The following is a 16,729-nucleotide window of genomic DNA, read 5'->3' on the forward strand; positions in this document are numbered from 1 at the left end:
TCACAGAGCAGTTTCTCAGACAGCTTCTTTCCAGATTTCATCTGAGGATATTTCCTTTTTCACCAGAGCCCTCTATGGGCTTCCAAATATCACTTTGCCAATTCCACAAGAACTGTCTTAGCGAAAGGCTTCTTGAGGGGAAAGCTGTAACTCTGTGAGATGATTTCACAGAACACAAAGAAGTTTCTCAGAAAGCTTCTTTCTCTTTGTTATAGGATGATATTTCCTTTGGCCCTATAGCCTTCAAAGGGATCGGAAATATCTGTTCTCAGATTATACAGAAATAACGCTAGCAAAGAGATCCACGAAATACACATGTAACTCTGTGAGTGGAAGTCACACATCACAGAGCAGTTTCTCAAAAAGCTTCTTTCCAGATTTCACCTGAGGATATTTCCTTTTTCACCATAGCCCTCTATGGGCTTCCAAATATCACTTTGACAATTCCACAAGAACTGTCTTAGCGAAAGGCTTCTTGAGGGGAAAGCTGAAACTCTGTGAGATGATTTCACAGAATACAAAGAAGTTACTCAGAAAGCTTCTTTCTCATTGTTATCGCAGGATATTTCCTTTGGCCCTATAGTCTTCAAAGGGATCCGAAATATCTGTTCTCAGATTCCACAGAAATAAGGCTAACAAAGAGATCCACGAAATACAGAAGTAACTCTGTGCGATGAATGAACAGAACACTAAGCAGTTTCTCAGAAAGCTTCTTTCCAGATTTCATCTGAGGATATTTCCTTTTTCACCATAGCCCTCTATGAGCTTCCTAATATCACTTTGCCAATTCCACAAGAACTGTCTTAGCGAAAGGCTTCTTGAGGGGAAAGCTGTAACTCTGTGAGATGATTTCACAGAACACAAAGAAGTTTTTCAGAAAGCTTCTTTCTCTTTGTTATCGGAGGATATTTCCTTTGGCCCTATAGTCTTCAAAGGGATCCGAAATATCTGTTCTCAGATTCCACAGAAATAAGGCTAGCAAAGAGATCCACGAAATACAGATGTAACTCTGTGAGATGAATGAACAGAACACTAAGCAGTTTCTCAGAAAGCTTCTTTCCAGATTTCATCTGAGGATATTTCCTTTTTCTCCATAGCCCTCTATGGGCTTCCAAATATCACTTTGCCAATTCCACAAGAACTGTCTTAGCGAAAGGCTTCTTGAGGGGAAAGCTGTAACTCTGTGAGATGATTTCACAGAACACAAAGAAGTTTCTCAGAAAGCTTCTTTCTCTTTGTTATCGCTAGATATTTCCTTTGGCCCTATAGTCTTCAAAGGGATCCGAAATATCTGTTCTCAGATTCCGCAGAAATAAGGCTAGCAAAGAGATCCACGAAATACAGATGCAACTATGTGAGATGAATGAACAGAACACTAAGCAGTTTCTCAGAAAGCTTGTTTCCAGATTTCATCTGAGGATATTTCCTTTTTCACCATAGCCCTCTATGGGCTTCCAAATATCACTTTGCCAATTCCACAAGAACTGTCTTAGCGAAAGGCTTCTTGAGGGGAAAGCTGTAACTCTGTGAAATGATTTCACAGAACACAAAGAAGTTTCTCAGAAAGCTTCTTTCTCTTTGTTATAGGAGGATATTTCCTTTGGCCCTATAGTCTTCAAAGGGATCCGAAATATCTTTTCTCAGATTCCACAGAAATAAGGCTAGCAAAGAGATCCACGAAATACAGATGTAACTCCGTGAGTGAAAGTCACACATCACAGAGCAGTTTCTCAGAAACCTTCTTTCCATATTTCATCTGAGGATAATTCCATTTTCAGCATAGCCCTGTATGGGCTTCCAAATATCACTTTGCCAATTCCAGAAGAACTGTCTTAGCGAAAGGCTTCTTGAGGGGAAAGCTCTAACTCTGTGAGATGATTTCACAGAACACAAAGAAGTTTCTCAGAAAGCTTCTTTCTCTTTGTTATAGGATGATATTTCCTTTGTCCCTATAGTCTTCAAAGGGATCCGAAATATCTGTTCTCAGATTCCACAGAAAGAAGGCTAGCAAAGAGATCCACGAAATACAGATGTAACTCCGTGAGTGGAAGTCACCCATCACAGAGCAGTTTCTCAGAGGGCTTCTTTCCAGATTTCATCTGAGGATATTTCCTTTTTCACCATAGCCCTCTATGGGCTTCCAAATATCACTTTGCAAATTCCAGAAGAACTGTCTTAGCGAAAGGCTTCTTGAGGAGAAAGCTGTAACTCTGTGAGATGATTTCACAGAACACAAAGAAGTTTCTCAGAAAACTTCTTTCTCTTTATTATCGCAGGATATTTCCTTTGGCCCTATATTCTTCAAAGGGATCCGAAATATCTGTTCTCAGATTCCACAGAAATAAGGCTAGCAAAGAGATCCACGAAATACAGATGTAACTCTGTGCGATGAATGAACAGAACACTAAGCAGTTTCTCAGAAATCTTCTTTCCAGATTTCATCCGAGGATATTTCCTTTTTCACCATAGCCCTCTATGAGCTTCCTAATATCACTTTGCCAATTCCACAAGAACTGTCTTTGCGAAAGGCTTCTTGAGGGGAAAGCTGTAACTCTGTGAGATGATTTCACAGAACACAAAGAAGTTTTTCAGAAAGCTTCTTTCGCTTTGTTATCGGAGGATATTTCCTTTGGCACTATAGTCTTCAAAGGGATCCGAAATATCTGTTCTCAGATTCCACAGAAAGAAGGCTAGCAAAGAGATCCACGAAATACAGATGTAACTCCGTGAGTGGAAGTCACCCATCACAGAGCAGTTTCTCAGAGGGCTTCTTTCCAGATTTCATCTGAGGATATTTCCTTTTTCACCATAGCCCTCTATGGGCTTCCAAATATCACTTTGCCAATTCCACATGAACTGTCTTAGCGAAAGGCTTCTTGAGGGGAAAGCTGTAACTCTGTGAGATGATTTCACAGAACACAAAGAAGTTTCTCAGAAAGCTTCTTTCTCTTTGTTATAGGATGATATTTCCTTTGGCCCTATAGTCTTCAAAGGGATCCGAAATATCTGTACTCAGATTATACAGAAATAACGCTAGCAAAGAGATACACGAAATACAGATGTAACTCTGTGAGTGGAAGTCACACATCACAGAGCAGTTTCTCAAAAAGCTTCTTTCCTGGTTTCACCTGAGGATATTTCCTTTTTCACCATAGCCCTCTATGGGCTTCCAAATATCACTTTGCCAATTCCACAAGAACTGTCTTAGCGAAAGGCTTCTTGAGGGGAAAGCTGTAACTCTGTGAAATGATTTCACAGAACACAAAGAAGTTTCTCAGAAAGCTTCTTTCTCTTTGTTATAGGAGGATATTTCCTTTGGCCCTATAGTCTTCAAAGGGATCCGAAATATCTTTTCTCAGATTCCACAGAAATAAGGCTAGCAAAGAGATCCACGAAATACAGATGTAACTCCGTGAGTGAAAGTCACACATCACAGAGCAGTTTCTCAGAAACCTTCTTTCCATATTTCATCTGAGGATAATTCCATTTTCAGCATAGCCCTGTATGGGCTTCCAAATATCACTTTGCCAATTCCAGAAGAACTGTCTTAGCGAAAGGCTTCTTGAGGGGAAAGCTCTAACTCTGTGAGATGATTTCACAGAACACAAAGAAGTTTCTCAGAAAGCTTCTTTCTCTTTGTTATAGGATGATATTTCCTTTGTCCCTATAGTCTTCAAAGGGATCCGAAATATCTGTTCTCAGATTCCACAGAAAGAAGGCTAGCAAAGAGATCCACGAAATACAGATGTAACTCCGTGAGTGGAAGTCACCCATCACAGAGCAGTTTCTCAGAGGGCTTCTTTCCAGATTTCATCTGAGGATATTTCCTTTTTCACCATAGCCCTCTATGGGCTTCCAAATATCACTTTGCAAATTCCAGAAGAACTGTCTTAGCGAAAGGCTTCTTGAGGAGAAAGCTGTAACTCTGTGAGATGATTTCACAGAACACAAAGAAGTTTCTCAGAAAACTTCTTTCTCTTTATTATCGCAGGATATTTCCTTTGGCCCTATATTCTTCAAAGGGATCCGAAATATCTGTTCTCAGATTCCACAGAAATAAGGCTAGCAAAGAGATCCAGGAAATACAGATGTAACTCTGTGCGATGAATGAACAGAACACTAAGCAGTTTCTCAGAAATCTTCTTTCCAGATTTCATCCGAGGATATTTCCTTTTTCACCATAGCCCTCTATGAGCTTCCTAATATCACTTTGCCAATTCCACAAGAACTGTCTTTGCGAAAGGCTTCTTGAGGGGAAAGCTGTAACTCTGTGAGATGATTTCACAGAACACAAAGAAGTTTTTCAGAAAGCTTCTTTCGCTTTGTTATCGGAGGATATTTCCTTTGGCACTATAGTCTTCAAAGGGATCCGAAATATCTGTTCTCAGATTCCACAGAAAGAAGGCTAGCAAAGAGATCCACGAAATACAGATGTAACTCCGTGAGTGGAAGTCACCCATCACAGAGCAGTTTCTCAGAGGGCTTCTTTCCAGATTTCATCTGAGGATATTTCCTTTTTCACCATAGCCCTCTATGGGCTTCCAAATATCACTTTGCCAATTCCACATGAACTGTCTTAGCGAAAGGCTTCTTGAGGGGAAAGCTGTAACTCTGTGAGATGATTTCACAGAACACAAAGAAGTTTCTCAGAAAGCTTCTTTCTCTTTGTTATAGGATGATATTTCCTTTGGCCCTATAGTCTTCAAAGGGATCCGAAATATCTGTACTCAGATTATACAGAAATAACGCTAGCAAAGAGATACACGAAATACAGATGTAACTCTGTGAGTGGAAGTCACACATCACAGAGCAGTTTCTCAAAAAGCTTCTTTCCTGGTTTCACCTGAGGATATTTCCTTTTTCACCATAGCCCTCTATGGGCTTCCAAATATCACTTTGCCAATTCCACAAGAACTGTCTTAGCGAAAGGCTTCTTGAGGGGAAAGCTGTAACTCTGTGAAATGATTTCACAGAACACAAAGAAGTTTCTCAGAAAGCTTCTTTCTCTTTGTTATAGGAGGATATTTCCTTTGGCCCTATAGTCTTCAAAGGGATCCGAAATATCTTTTCTCAGATTCCACAGAAATAAGGCTAGCAAAGAGATCCACGAAATACAGATGTAACTCCGTGAGTGAAAGTCACACATCACAGAGCAGTTTCTCAGAAACCTTCTTTCCATATTTCATCTGAGGATAATTCCATTTTCAGCATAGCCCTGTATGGGCTTCCAAATATCACTTTGCCAATTCCAGAAGAACTGTCTTAGCGAAAGGCTTCTTGAGGGGAAAGCTCTAACTCTGTGAGATGATTTCACAGAACACAAAGAAGTTTCTCAGAAAGCTTCTTTCTCTTTGTTATAGGATGATATTTCCTTTGTCCCTATAGTCTTCAAAGGGATCCGAAATATCTGTTCTCAGATTCCACAGAAAGAAGGCTAGCAAAGAGATCCACGAAATACAGATGTAACTCCGTGAGTGGAAGTCACCCATCACAGAGCAGTTTCTCAGAGGGCTTCTTTCCAGATTTCATCTGAGGATATTTCCTTTTTCACCATAGCCCTCTATGGGCTTCCAAATATCACTTTGCAAATTCCAGAAGAACTGTCTTAGCGAAAGGCTTCTTGAGGAGAAAGCTGTAACTCTGTGAGATGATTTCACAGAACACAAAGAAGTTTCTCAGAAAACTTCTTTCTCTTTATTATCGCAGGATATTTCCTTTGGCCCTATATTCTTCAAAGGGATCCGAAATATCTGTTCTCAGATTCCACAGAAATAAGGCTAGCAAAGAGATCCACGAAATACAGATGTAACTCTGTGCGATGAATGAACAGAACACTAAGCAGTTTCTCAGAAATCTTCTTTCCAGATTTCATCCGAGGATATTTCCTTTTTCACCATAGCCCTCTATGAGCTTCCTAATATCACTTTGCCAATTCCACAAGAACTGTCTTTGCGAAAGGCTTCTTGAGGGGAAAGCTGTAACTCTGTGAGATGATTTCACAGAACACAAAGAAGTTTTTCAGAAAGCTTCTTTCGCTTTGTTATCGGAGGATATTTCCTTTGGCACTATAGTCTTCAAAGGGATCCGAAATATCTGTTCTCAGATTCCACAGAAAGAAGGCTAGCAAAGAGATCCACGAAATACAGATGTAACTCCGTGAGTGGAAGTCACCCATCACAGAGCAGTTTCTCAGAGGGCTTCTTTCCAGATTTCATCTGAGGATATTTCCTTTTTCACCATAGCCCTCTATGGGCTTCCAAATATCACTTTGCCAATTCCACATGAACTGTCTTAGCGAAAGGCTTCTTGAGGGGAAAGCTGTAACTCTGTGAGATGATTTCACAGAACACAAAGAAGTTTCTCAGAAAGCTTCTTTCTCTTTGTTATAGGATGATATTTCCTTTGGCCCTATAGTCTTCAAAGGGATCCGAAATATCTGTACTCAGATTATACAGAAATAACGCTAGCAAAGAGATACACGAAATACAGATGTAACTCTGTGAGTGGAAGTCACACATCACAGAGCAGTTTCTCAAAAAGCTTCTTTCCTGGTTTCACCTGAGGATATTTCCTTTTTCACCATAGCCCTCTATGGGCTTCCAAATATCACTTTGACAATTCCACAAGAACTGTCTTAGCAAAAGGCTTCTTGAGGGGAAAGCTGTAACTCTGTGAGATGATTTCAAAGAACACAAAGAAGTTTCTCAGAAAGCTTCTTTCTCTTTGTTATCGCAGGATATTTCCTTTGGCCCTATAGTCTTCAAAGGGATCCGAAATATCTGTTCTCAGATTCCACAGAAAGAAGGCTAGCAAAGAGATTCACGAAATACAGATGTAACTCTGTGAGATGAATGAACAGAACACTAAGCAGTTTCTCAGAAAGCTTCTTTCCAGATTTCATCAGAGGATATTTCCTTTTTCACCGTAGCCCTCTATGGGCTTCCAAATATCACTTTGCCAATTCCACAAGAACTGTCTTAGCGAAAGGCTTCTTGAGGGGAAAGCTCTAACTCTGTGATATGATTTCACAGAACACAAAGAAGTTTCTCAGAAAGCTTCTTTCTCTTTTTTATAGGATGATATTTCCTTTGGCCCTATAGTCTTCAAAGGGATCCGAAATATCTGTTCTCAGATTATACACAAATAACGCTAGCAAAGAGATACACGAAATACAGATGTAACTCTGTGAGTGGAAGTCACACATCACAGAGCAGTTTCTGAAAAAGCTTCTTTCCAGGTTTCACCTGAGGATATTTCCTTTTTCACCATAGCCCTCTAAGGGCTTCCAAATATCACTTTGACAATTCCACAAGAACAGTCTTAGCGAAAGGCTTCTTGAGGGGAAAGCTGTAACTCTGTGAGATGATTTCACAGAACACAAAGAAGTTTTTCAGAAAGCTTCTTTCTCTTTGTTATCGGAGGATATTTCCTTTGGCCCTATAGTCTGCAAAGGGATCTGAAATATCTGTTCTCAAATTCCACAGAAATAAGGCTAGCAAAGAGATCCACGAAATACAGATGTAACTCTGTGAGATGAATGAACAGAACACTAAGCAGTTTCTCAGAAAGCTTCTTTCCAGATTTCATCTGAGGATATTTCCTTTTTCACCATAGCCCTCTATGGGCTTCCAAATATCACTTTGCCAATTCCACAAGTACTGTCTTAGCGAAAGGCTTCTTGAGGAGAAAACTGTAACTCTGTGAGATGATTTCACAGAACACAAAGAAGTTTCTCAGAAAGCTTCTTTCTCTTTGTTATCGCAGGATATTTCCTTTGGCCCTATAGTCTTCAAAGGGATCCGAAATATCTGTTCTCAGATTCCACAGAAATAAGGCTAGCAAAGAGATCCACGAAATACAGATGTAACTCTGTGAGATGAATGAACAGAACACTAAGCAGTTTCTCAGAAAGCTTCTTTCCAGATTTCATCTGAGGATATTTCCTTTTTCACCACAGCCCTCTATGGGCTTAAAAATATCACTTTTCCAATTCCACAAAAACTGTCTTAGCGAAAGGCTTCTTGAGTGGAAAGCTGTAACTCTGTGAGATGATTTCACAGAACACAAAGAGGTTTCTCAGAAAGATTCTTTCTCTTTGTTATCAGAGGATATTTCCTTTGGCCCTATAGTCTTCAAAGGGATCCGAAATATCTGTTCTGAGATTCCACAGAAATAAGGGTGGCAAGGAGATCCACGAAATAGAGATGTAACTCTGTGAGTGGAAGTCACACATCACAGAGCAGTTTCTCAGAAAGCTTCTTTCCAGATTACATCTGAGGATATTTCCTTTTTCACCGTAGCCCTCTAGGGGCTTCCAAATATCACTTTGCCAATTCCACAAGAACTGTCTTAGCGAAAGTCTTCTTGAGGGGAAAGCTGTAACTCTGTGAGATGATTTCACAGAACACAAAGAAGTTTCTCAGAAAGCTTCTTTCTCTTTGTTATCGGAGGATATTTCCTTTGGCCCTATAGTCTTCAAAGGGATCCGAAATATCTGTTCTCAGATTCCACAGAAATAAGGCTAGCAAAGAGATCCACGAAATACAGATGTAACTCCGTGAGTGGAAGTCACCCATCACAGAGCAGTTTCTCAGAAAGCTTCTTTCCAGATTTCATCTGAGGATATTTCCTTTTTCACCATAGCCCTCTATGGGCTTCCAAATATCACTTTGCCAATTCCACAAGAACTGTCTTAGCGAAAGGCTTCTTGAGGGGAAAGCTGTAACTCTGTGAGATGATTTCACAGAACACAAAGAAGTTTCTCAGAAAGCTTCTTTCTCTTTGTTATCGCAGGATATTTCCTTTGGCCCTATATTCTTCAAAGGGATCCGAAATATCTGTTCTCAGATTCCACAGAAATAAGGCTAGCAAAGAGATCCACGAAATACAGATGCAACTCTGTGAGATGAATGAACAGAACACTAAGCTGTTTCTCTGAAAGCTTGTTTCCAGATTTCATCTGAGGATATTTCCTTTTTCACCATAGCCCTCTATGGGCTTCCAAATATCACTTTGCCATTTCCACAAGAACTGTCTTAGCGAAAGGCTTCTTGAGGGGAAAGCTGTAACTCCGTGTGATGATTTCACAGAACACAAAGAAGTTTCTCAGAACTTTCTTTCTCTTTGTTATGGCAGGATATTTCCTTTGGCCCTATAGTCTTCAAAGGGATCCGAAATATCTGTTCTCAGATTCCACAGAAATAAGACTAGCAAAGAGATCCACGAAATACAGATGCAACTCTGTGAGATGAATGAACAGAACACTAAGCTGTTTCTCAGAAAGCTTGTTTCCAGATTTCATCTGAGGATATTTCCTTTTTCACCATAGCCCTCTATGGGCTTCCAAATATCACTTTGCCAATTCCACAAGAACTGTCTTAGCGAAAGGCTTCTTGAGGGGAAAGCTGTAACTCTGTGAGATGATTTCACAGAACACAAAGAAGTTTCTCAGAAAGCTTCTTTCTCTTTGTTATCGGAGGATATTTCCTTTGGCCCTATAGTCTTCAAAGGGATCCGAAATATCTGTTCTCAGATTCCACAGAAAGAAGGCTAGCAAAGAGATCCACGAAATACAGATGTAACTCCGTGAGTGGAAGTCACCCATCACAGAGCAGTTTCTCAGAGGGCTTCTTTCCAGATTTCATCTGAGGATATTTCCTTTTTCACCATAGCCCTCTATGGGCTTCCAAATATCACTTTGCCAATTCCACAAGAACTGTCTTAGCGAAAGGCTTCTTGAGGGGAAAGCTGTAACTCTGTGAGATGATTTCACAGAACACAAAGAAGTTTCTCAGAAAGCTTCTTTCTCTTTTTTATCGGAGGATATTTCCTTTGGCCCTATACTCTTGAAAGGGATCCGAAATATCTGTTCTCAGATTCCTCAGAAATAAGGCTAGCAAAGAGATCCACGAAATACAGATGTAACTCTGTGAGATGAATGAACAGAACACTAAGAAGTTTCTCAGAAAGCTTCTTTCCAGATTTCATCTGAGGATATTTCCTTTTTCACCATAGCCCTCTATGGGCTTAAAAATATCACTTTTCCAATTCCACAAGAACTGTCTTAGCGAAAGTCTTCTTGCGGGGAAAGCTGTAACTCTGTGAGATGATTTCACAGAACACAAAGAAGTTTCTCAGAAAGCTTCTTTCTCTTTGTTATCGGAGGATATTTCCTTTGGCCCTATAGTCTTCAAAGGGATCCGAAATATCTGTTCTCAGATTCCACAGAAATAAGGCTAGCAAAGAGATCCACGAAATACAGATGTAACTCCGTGAGTGGAAGTCACACATCACAGAGCAGTTTCTCAGAAAGCTTCTTTCCAGATTTCATCTGAGGATAATTCCTTTTTCAGCATAGCCCTCTATGGGCTTTCAAATATCACTTTGCCATTTCCACAAGAACTGTCATAGCGAAAGGCTTCTTGAGGGGAAAGCTGTAACTCCGTGTGATGATTTCACAGAACACAAAGAAGTTTCTCAGAACTTTCTTTCTCTTTGTTATCGGAGGATATTTCCTTTGGCCCTATAGTCTTCAAAGGGATCCGAAATATCTGTTCTCAGATTCCACAGAAATAAGGCTAGCAAAGAGATCCACGAAATACAGATGTAACTCCGTGAGTGGAAATCACCCATCACAGAGCAGTTTCTCAGACAGCTTCTTTCCAGATTTCATCTGAGGATATTTCCTTTTTCACCAGAGCCCTCTATGGGCTTCCAAATATCACTTTGCCAATTCCACAAGAACTGTCTTAGCGAAAGGCTTCTTGAGGGGAAAGCTGTAACTCTGTGAGATGATTTCACAGAACACAAAGAAGTTTCTCAGAAAGCTTCTTTCTCTTTGTTATAGGATGATATTTCCTTTGGCCCTATAGCCTTCAAAGGGATCGGAAATATCTGTTCTCAGATTATACAGAAATAACGCTAGCAAAGAGATCCACGAAATACACATGTAACTCTGTGAGTGGAAGTCACACATCACAGAGCAGTTTCTCAAAAAGCTTCTTTCCAGATTTCACCTGAGGATATTTCCTTTTTCACCATAGCCCTCTATGGGCTTCCAAATATCACTTTGACAATTCCACAAGAACTGTCTTAGCGAAAGGCTTCTTGAGGGGAAAGCTGAAACTCTGTGAGATGATTTCACAGAATACAAAGAAGTTACTCAGAAAGCTTCTTTCTCATTGTTATCGCAGGATATTTCCTTTGGCCCTATAGTCTTCAAAGGGATCCGAAATATCTGTTCTCAGATTCCACAGAAATAAGGCTAACAAAGAGATCCACGAAATACAGAAGTAACTCTGTGCGATGAATGAACAGAACACTAAGCAGTTTCTCAGAAAGCTTCTTTCCAGATTTCATCTGAGGATATTTCCTTTTTCACCATAGCCCTCTATGAGCTTCCTAATATCACTTTGCCAATTCCACAAGAACTGTCTTAGCGAAAGGCTTCTTGAGGGGAAAGCTGTAACTCTGTGAGATGATTTCACAGAACACAAAGAAGTTTTTCAGAAAGCTTCTTTCTCTTTGTTATCGGAGGATATTTCCTTTGGCCCTATAGTCTTCAAAGGGATCCGAAATATCTGTTCTCAGATTCCACAGAAATAAGGCTAGCAAAGAGATCCACGAAATACAGATGTAACTCTGTGAGATGAATGAACAGAACACTAAGCAGTTTCTCAGAAAGCTTCTTTCCAGATTTCATCTGAGGATATTTCCTTTTTCTCCATAGCCCTCTATGGGCTTCCAAATATCACTTTGCCAATTCCACAAGAACTGTCTTAGCGAAAGGCTTCTTGAGGGGAAAGCTGTAACTCTGTGAGATGATTTCACAGAACACAAAGAAGTTTCTCAGAAAGCTTCTTTCTCTTTGTTATCGCTAGATATTTCCTTTGGCCCTATAGTCTTCAAAGGGATCCGAAATATCTGTTCTCAGATTCCACAGAAATAAGGCTAGCAAAGAGATCCACGAAATACAGATGCAACTATGTGAGATGAATGAACAGAACACTAAGCAGTTTCTCAGAAAGCTTGTTTCCAGATTTCATCTGAGGATATTTCCTTTTTCACCATAGCCCTCTATGGGCTTCCAAATATCACTTTGCCAATTCCACAAGAACTGTCTTAGCGAAAGGCTTCTTGAGGGGAAAGCTGTAACTCTGTGAAATGATTTCACAGAACACAAAGAAGTTTCTCAGAAAGCTTCTTTCTCTTTGTTATAGGAGGATATTTCCTTTGGCCCTATAGTCTTCAAAGGGATCCGAAATATCTTTTCTCAGATTCCACAGAAATAAGGCTAGCAAAGAGATCCACGAAATACAGATGTAACTCCGTGAGTGAAAGTCACACATCACAGAGCAGTTTCTCAGAAACCTTCTTTCCATATTTCATCTGAGGATAATTCCATTTTCAGCATAGCCCTGTATGGGCTTCCAAATATCACTTTGCCAATTCCAGAAGAACTGTCTTAGCGAAAGGCTTCTTGAGGGGAAAGCTCTAACTCTGTGAGATGATTTCACAGAACACAAAGAAGTTTCTCAGAAAGCTTCTTTCTCTTTGTTATAGGATGATATTTCCTTTGTCCCTATAGTCTTCAAAGGGATCCGAAATATCTGTTCTCAGATTCCACAGAAAGAAGGCTAGCAAAGAGATCCACGAAATACAGATGTAACTCCGTGAGTGGAAGTCACCCATCACAGAGCAGTTTCTCAGAGGGCTTCTTTCCAGATTTCATCTGAGGATATTTCCTTTTTCACCATAGCCCTCTATGGGCTTCCAAATATCACTTTGCAAATTCCAGAAGAACTGTCTTAGCGAAAGGCTTCTTGAGGAGAAAGCTGTAACTCTGTGAGATGATTTCACAGAACACAAAGAAGTTTCTCAGAAAACTTCTTTCTCTTTATTATCGCAGGATATTTCCTTTGGCCCTATATTCTTCAAAGGGATCCGAAATATCTGTTCTCAGATTCCACAGAAATAAGGCTAGCAAAGAGATCCACGAAATACAGATGTAACTCCGTGAGTGGAAATCACCCATCACAGAGCAGTTTCTCAGACAGCTTCTTTCCAGATTTCATCTGAGGATATTTCCTTTTTCACCAGAGCCCTCTATGGGCTTCCAAATATCACTTTGCCAATTCCACAAGAACTGTCTTAGCGAAAGGCTTCTTGAGGGGAAAGCTGTAACTCTGTGAGATGATTTCACAGAACACAAAGAAGTTTCTCAGAAAGCTTCTTTCTCTTTGTTATAGGATGATATTTCCTTTGGCCCTATAGCCTTCAAATGGATCGGAAATATCTGTTCTCAGATTATACAGAAATAACGCTAGCAAAGAGATCCACGAAATACACATGTAACTCTGTGAGTGGAAGTCACACATCACAGAGCAGTTTCTCAAAAAGCTTCTTTCCAGATTTCACCTGAGGATATTTCCTTTTTCACCATAGCCCTCTATGGGCTTCCAAATATCACTTTGACAATTCCACAAGAACTGTCTTAGCGAAAGGCTTCTTGAGGGGAAAGCTGAAACTCTGTGAGATGATTTCACAGAATACAAAGAAGTTACTCAGAAAGCTTCTTTCTCATTGTTATCGCAGGATATTTCCTTTGGCCCTATAGTCTTCAAAGGGATCCGAAATATCTGTTCTCAGATTCCACAGAAATAAGGCTAACAAAGAGATCCACGAAATACAGAAGTAACTCTGTGCGATGAATGAACAGAACACTAAGCAGTTTCTCAGAAAGCTTCTTTCCAGATTTCATCTGAGGATATTTCCTTTTTCACCATAGCCCTCTATGAGCTTCCTAATATCACTTTGCCAATTCCACAAGAACTGTCTTAGCGAAAGGCTTCTTGAGGGGAAAGCTGTAACTCTGTGAGATGATTTCACAGAACACAAAGAAGTTTTTCAGAAAGCTTCTTTCTCTTTGTTATCGGAGGATATTTCCTTTGGCCCTATAGTCTTCAAAGGGATCCGAAATATCTGTTCTCAGATTCCACAGAAATAAGGCTAGCAAAGAGATCCACGAAATACAGATGTAACTCTGTGAGATGAATGAACAGAACACTAAGCAGTTTCTCAGAAAGCTTCTTTCCAGATTTCATCTGAGGATATTTCCTTTTTCTCCATAGCCCTCTATGGGCTTCCAAATATCACTTTGCCAATTCCACAAGAACTGTCTTAGCGAAAGGCTTCTTGAGGGGAAAGCTGTAACTCTGTGAGATGATTTCACAGAACACAAAGAAGTTTCTCAGAAAGCTTCTTTCTCTTTGTTATCGCTAGATATTTCCTTTGGCCCTATAGTCTTCAAAGGGATCCGAAATATCTGTTCTCAGATTCCACAGAAATAAGGCTAGCAAAGAGATCCACGAAATACAGATGCAACTATGTGAGATGAATGAACAGAACACTAAGCAGTTTCTCAGAAAGCTTGTTTCCAGATTTCATCTGAGGATATTTCCTTTTTCACCATAGCCCTCTATGGGCTTCCAAATATCACTTTGCCAATTCCACAAGAACTGTCTTAGCGAAAGGCTTCTTGAGGGGAAAGCTGTAACTCTGTGAAATGATTTCACAGAACACAAAGAAGTTTCTCAGAAAGCTTCTTTCTCTTTGTTATAGGAGGATATTTCCTTTGGCCCTATAGTCTTCAAAGGGATCCGAAATATCTTTTCTCAGATTCCACAGAAATAAGGCTAGCAAAGAGATCCACGAAATACAGATGTAACTCCGTGAGTGAAAGTCACACATCACAGAGCAGTTTCTCAGAAACCTTCTTTCCATATTTCATCTGAGGATAATTCCATTTTCAGCATAGCCCTGTATGGGCTTCCAAATATCACTTTGCCAATTCCAGAAGAACTGTCTTAGCGAAAGGCTTCTTGAGGGGAAAGCTCTAACTCTGTGAGATGATTTCACAGAACACAAAGAAGTTTCTCAGAAAGCTTCTTTCTCTTTGTTATAGGATGATATTTCCTTTGTCCCTATAGTCTTCAAAGGGATCCGAAATATCTGTTCTCAGATTCCACAGAAAGAAGGCTAGCAAAGAGATCCACGAAATACAGATGTAACTCCGTGAGTGGAAGTCACCCATCACAGAGCAGTTTCTCAGAGGGCTTCTTTCCAGATTTCATCTGAGGATATTTCCTTTTTCACCATAGCCCTCTATGGGCTTCCAAATATCACTTTGCAAATTCCAGAAGAACTGTCTTAGCGAAAGGCTTCTTGAGGAGAAAGCTGTAACTCTGTGAGATGATTTCACAGAACACAAAGAAGTTTCTCAGAAAACTTCTTTCTCTTTATTATCGCAGGATATTTCCTTTGGCCCTATATTCTTCAAAGGGATCCGAAATATCTGTTCTCAGATTCCACAGAAATAAGGCTAGCAAAGAGATCCACGAAATACAGATGTAACTCTGTGCGATGAATGAACAGAACACTAAGCAGTTTCTCAGAAATCTTCTTTCCAGATTTCATCCGAGGATATTTCCTTTTTCACCATAGCCCTCTATGAGCTTCCTAATATCACTTTGCCAATTCCACAAGAACTGTCTTTGCGAAAGGCTTCTTGAGGGGAAAGCTGTAACTCTGTGAGATGATTTCACAGAACACAAAGAAGTTTTTCAGAAAGCTTCTTTCGCTTTGTTATCGGAGGATATTTCCTTTGGCACTATAGTCTTCAAAGGGATCCGAAATATCTGTTCTCAGATTCCACAGAAAGAAGGCTAGCAAAGAGATCCACGAAATACAGATGTAACTCCGTGAGTGGAAGTCACCCATCACAGAGCAGTTTCTCAGAGGGCTTCTTTCCAGATTTCATCTGAGGATATTTCCTTTTTCACCATAGCCCTCTATGGGCTTCCAAATATCACTTTGCCAATTCCACATGAACTGTCTTAGCGAAAGGCTTCTTGAGGGGAAAGCTGTAACTCTGTGAGATGATTTCACAGAACACAAAGAAGTTTCTCAGAAAGCTTCTTTCTCTTTGTTATAGGATGATATTTCCTTTGGCCCTATAGTCTTCAAAGGGATCCGAAATATCTGTACTCAGATTATACAGAAATAACGCTAGCAAAGAGATACACGAAATACAGATGTAACTCTGTGAGTGGAAGTCACACATCACAGAGCAGTTTCTCAAAAAGCTTCTTTCCTGGTTTCACCTGAGGATATTTCCTTTTTCACCATAGCCCTCTATGGGCTTCCAAATATCACTTTGACAATTCCACAAGAACTGTCTTAGCAAAAGGCTTCTTGAGGGGAAAGCTGTAACTCTGTGAGATGATTTCAAAGAACACAAAGAAGTTTCTCAGAAAGCTTCTTTCTCTTTGTTATCGCAGGATATTTCCTTTGGCCCTATAGTCTTCAAAGGGATCCGAAATATCTGTTCTCAGATTCCACAGAAAGAAGGCTAGCAAAGAGATTCACGAAATACAGATGTAACTCTGTGAGATGAATGAACAGAACACTAAGCAGTTTCTCAGAAAGCTTCTTTCCAGATTTCATCAGAGGATATTTCCTTTTTCACCGTAGCCCTCTATGGGCTTCCAAATATCACTTTGCCAATTCCACAAGAACTGTCTTAGCGAAAGGCTTCTTGAGGGGAAAGCTCTAACTCTGTGATATGATTTCACAGAACACAAAGAAGTTTCTCAGAAAGCTTCTTTCTCTTTTTTATAGGATGATATTTCCTTTGGCCCTATAGTCTTCAAAGGGATCCGAAATATCTGTT

This window comes from Macaca mulatta, chromosome 8 (assembly GCF_049350105.2).
Source record: "Macaca mulatta isolate MMU2019108-1 chromosome 8, T2T-MMU8v2.0, whole genome shotgun sequence".
Classification (NCBI taxonomy): Eukaryota; Metazoa; Chordata; class Mammalia; order Primates; family Cercopithecidae; genus Macaca; species Macaca mulatta.